Below are 5,000 nucleotides of genomic sequence, written 5' to 3' on the forward strand. Positions count from 1 at the left end.
ATATAAATGTGAGCAGCGAAAATTAATTCATTACGCATATCCATTAGGTCCCCTCGTGGTTCAAATTACATCTAATATTCCCTCCAATATATGGAAGGGATATATATATATTCTTCTTCTTCTTCTTCTTCTTTTTCTTTTTCTTCTTCTTCTTCTTCTTCTTCGTTCGTTTAGGGATATAATGGTGTGAGAATTCAATACACATGTGGTTCAGAACAAAGCGCCACTCGAGTACAGAGCAGTGATAAGTAATTAAAATGACAAAGGAAAACAAATTATATCATGAAGTTCATTGTCAATTTTAATTACTATATATATATATATATATATATATATATATATATATATATATATTCAATATATTATTTATTTATTGTTCTAATGTCCTAATAATAATAAGGCCGGTTACTTGGTTTCCATGGTGAATAAGTGACTGAAATCACATCACCGCTGAACGAGATACCAGTCTGTTGCAGGTTACATATATACATAGATACCTCCATACTTACAAACATACGTACATACATACATACATACATACATACATACATGCATGCATGCATACATACAAATACATACATGCGCGCGCACGCACGCACACTAACATGCACATGTATATGTTCAAACTACTCAAATTTTCGTGGAATGTTAAGCGGAGTACTCAGCTCAATTTAACAAATACTCACCATTCCTCAGATTGCTGGCTCTGATAAGCCATTTCCTTTTATCGTGTATTATAGAAGAAATTCTTCGCTTTTATTTTCACCAATGCAAAAATGGTAATATTTTATAATGCCTACAATAGAAATTCTGGGGAGTTTTTTAAAGTTATGCATATTTTATCCATTCTGTCATTATTGCATAGTATACTTGACTGTGTGTGTGTGGGGGGGGGGGGTGCGTGTGCATGCGTGTTTAAGGAGAACTATAATGAAAGCTTTATTATAATTTTAATTATTCATTTATAATGTATAGTAACTCGATCAAAAGTTAATTTTGCAACAATAAAACACGAGACACCGAGTGCGCGCGCAGTTTCATACACACAGATGGCAGTGGAAATAAGATAAAAAACATTATATATATATATATATATATAGCATAAATAGATAACTTAAGAGAAAATTAAATTGATGCTTAACTGTAAATAAAAATAATCCAATAGAAAAATAACTGAAGCTAAATCAGTTAAGCAGTCATGCAACATTGAAACGATCATTTATGTGGTAGGAATCACCTCTGTAGACATTGGACGTAAGCTTGTATAAGACTTACGGAAGATAAATTTAAACAAAGATATGATACCCTTTCTTAATCCTTTAGAAACCTAGAAAAGAGAAACAAAACTATCTAATTAAGCATGTTGACCAATCACACACATATTTATATATACGAATGTTGGCTATATATAACCTATAAATACCTGACAAGTTTAATCGTTATTTAATCTGGTTTATCATGTCATTTTACTGAAAACAAATTATTCAGCGCGGTATGTATATCGTAATTATATATTTGGAGCGCATAAAGCAAACTATTTGTGATACAAATCATGGTAAACCAGACAGCCACTTCACAAAAACCAGAGGCAGCTTCAGCCAGAAAACTGGGGTTTTATTAGTCATCCACACACAAGTCTATGTAACATCCATGATGTGGCGGTTTTTGATCTCTTTGCAGTTTGTGAATCATGCATTACCTGCCATCCTTCCGAAGTCCATTTAATCTAATTAGAATTAGACGTTTTGAATTTAGCACCAAATCCATGACATTCCACATCCGCTAGAAGTATTGTAATATATAGATGTTTTCGATCTAGTTTGGATTCTTTGCCATCAAATTTGAATTCTTTGCGATCAAATTTAATTGCAAAGAATTCAAATTTGATGGCAAAGAAACCAAACTAGATCGAAAACATCTATATCATTCCCTTACGACTCCTTAACTCCTTCCTATTTTAGGGACCTGCAAGTCGACAGTCAGATACAAAATACTTTTCAAGAATTTCCAAGACTTTCTCTCTCACTCTCTATTTGTACTTTTACAACTTACTGTCACAACAGAAACAAAAGCTACACACAGACACACGCATACACGCATACACACACACGCACGCACACACAACAACAACAACAACAACAGCAGCAACAACAACAACCTATCTTAGCAATGTCAATGTACTGCAGCTAAGTGGTAGAAGAAAAAGCAAAACACAAAACGAGCGCCTTGGCAAGCTTTCCATTACTCTTTTAAACATTTTTGCAGCAATAGTGATTCGTGGCGTTAATAATTTCAATTTATCAAAACAATACTCAGGAAATTATTGTCAAATAACAATAAACTCTACTGAAAGAACTAATGAGATTTCATTGTGCTTTGTTAACTGTAACAATTTCAACAACTATTTTCTTTTTTTCTGTTTTTTTTTTGTTGTTCTCTTTCAGGTTTTTCTAAAATGAAATATTCCAAGTATGTACTGATATTTTCTATTCTGATTTATTAAACACTTACTCACACACACACACACACACACACACACACGCTGACACTTAAACACACATACAAGCACATTGCATATATATATATATATATATATATATATATATATATATATATATATATATATATATATATATATATATATATGTATATATATATATATATATATATATATATATATATATGTATATATATATATATATATATATATATATAGGTATATGTATATATATGTGTGCATATATATATATATGTATATATATATATATATGTATATACATATGCATATATATTTATAGGTATATGTATGTACATGTGTGCGTATATATATACAGGTATATGTATATGTACATATATATATATATATATATATATATATATATATATATATATATATATATATATATATATATATATTTATTTATTTATTTATTTATTTATTTATTTATAAGCATGTGCTCGCGCACGGTCTCACATTCACATTTCAATATGTAAGTGAATATATAAATATACGTCACAATTACTTTCTAATGAACACAATTTGGCAAATTAAGTGCACCTCTGTGTTTCTATTAGTTGTTTAATATAGTTTCTATTATTTTTACAACGGGGGCGTTGGTAAAATGTATCCAAATAGTAAACCAGTCGCTACACTAACAATTTGAAGAAACCATTGCTGTTCTCTAAAAATAAAAGTAATCGTTCGTTGAATAGAAGCCATGTTATATAAGTAAAAAGATGTAATATCTATGAGCTCTCTATTAGGACTAACGTTTGCCACGTTCTCGATGGCCACAATATATATATAAAAAAAAGAAATAAGTGATGCAATGATACAGACATACAAAACAGATTAGTAGTGTTGGTGATGTTCAGTAATGAACACATTGGAAAGAGTTGAAAGATGAACGGATGGCTTAGACAACAAATTTGCCTTTAAAAAATTCAGTACGCTGAAGAATTTAAAAGAATATTTGCGATACATTAACTCTGTTTCTAGATTGAGACTTTGAAATAAAATAACAGATATATTATTTTCTATTCTAGGCACAAAGCCCGAAATTTTGGGGGAGGAGGCCAGTCGATTAGATCGATCCCAGTACACAAGTGGTACTTAATTTATCGACCCCGAAAGGACGGAAGGCAAAAATCAATCACTGACAGACGAAATACTGATTTCTTTATTACCCATAAAGGGCTATACAAAGAATTTTTAAGACATCACAAAACATAATGACAGTACAAAACGCCAACATAAAATCGGGGTAATTAAAATAAAATGATAATATGCAAGAATGAAAAAAAATGAGGCGCAATGTCCACTCGAAATCCGAAGTCGGGTGGTTACATTTATCCAGTTTTTCACTTTTACGTTCAACATCATGTAAACATTTTAACGGTTTTGTAACTCAAAAAATTCAAACACTCGCGTTACCTTTCTTTCATTAATCATTGTTACGTCCGTCCTTAACAACTGCAAATAATCAGTTCTAGGGGGTGTTGTCTCCACCAACTATATCCGTTTCGTTAATATAATTTCACCAAGTTCTTTTATGTACTCCCAGTAGTTTCTCTGATATATCAAAATGCATTTTTCAGCACATTTCTCTGGCATTTTCACTGTTATTGTTTCCTCCAACCTCTCGACTTTTCTCTCCATCTGCTCGCAATTCTCGTACTTTATCAAAACCTCCTTGTATTTCACATTTTTATCCGTTCTCTCCTCCTCCTCTTGTACATTAGTTTCTGGCTTTTTTTATCTCTTTTTTTTGTTTTTTGTTGACCGTTCCTTTGACTTATTTTTCCTTCGCTTTTTAGGGTTAGTAGCTCCATTTTCGTTCTTCTCCTTTGTTTTCTCTGTTTCACACTTCTGTCTCTCTATTATTTCCTCAGTGTGGTCTACAATTCTTTCCTCCTCTGTTTGAGCTTTCTCTTGCTGTGGCTGTGTGAACTCATATAGGAGGCATTTGGTCTTCATATGACCTCTTTCCCCGCATATGTAACAATTTGGTTTCCTTCCCTCGACTACAACATTTAATGTTATCTCATCCTCCACTTCTATCTGGTAGGGAATTCTTTCTATGTCCTCGAATGTGGCAAAAAGCCACATTTCGAGTCCAAATCCCCACCATTTGTGCACTTCTGATTTCGCCACTGGTCCCAATTCCGGCTCCTCCTTGGTTGCAGCCAGCACTGTTGCAGCCAACCACTCTGGTTTAATATCTGGTGTAACTCTGGGAATACGCATTTTCACACTTCTTCTTCCTCTATAACTTGGTAGCAATGCTATTTTCTCACTTCTTAAGATGTTGGTCGCATGCTTGGTTGCCTCTTCTATAGTGGCGAACCTCACCTCAACCGTACCGAACTTTCTCCCTCTGTTGATGTACGTGGCTTCATTGACAATTTCACCCAGGCACTCCTCGATTTCCTCTTCCGTCACCATTTCAATTTTACCGGTTTCGACAGCCTGTGTACGATACACTACTGTCTTCAGAATT

General features: G+C 32.9%; 1 long non-coding RNA gene across 1 annotated transcript in view; it reads left to right on the forward strand.

Moving 5' to 3' along the window:
• The window catches only part of LOC149134798 (uncharacterized), a 5,797-nt gene that overhangs the window by 134 nt on the left and 663 nt on the right, over positions 1 to 5,000 (forward strand). Inside the window, exons 2-3 of the long non-coding RNA XR_016242683.1 lie at positions 2,445 to 2,469; positions 3,547 to 5,000. The exon at positions 3,547 to 5,000 is cut by the window's right edge and continues 663 nt beyond it. This is a non-coding gene — a long non-coding RNA (uncharacterized LOC149134798). The remainder of the gene's footprint in view (positions 1 to 2,444; positions 2,470 to 3,546) is intronic.

Source organism: Octopus bimaculoides, chromosome 7 (genome assembly GCF_046866305.1).
Source record: "Octopus bimaculoides isolate indiv1 chromosome 7, ASM4686630v1, whole genome shotgun sequence".
NCBI lineage: Eukaryota > Metazoa > Mollusca > Cephalopoda > Octopoda > Octopodidae > Octopus > Octopus bimaculoides.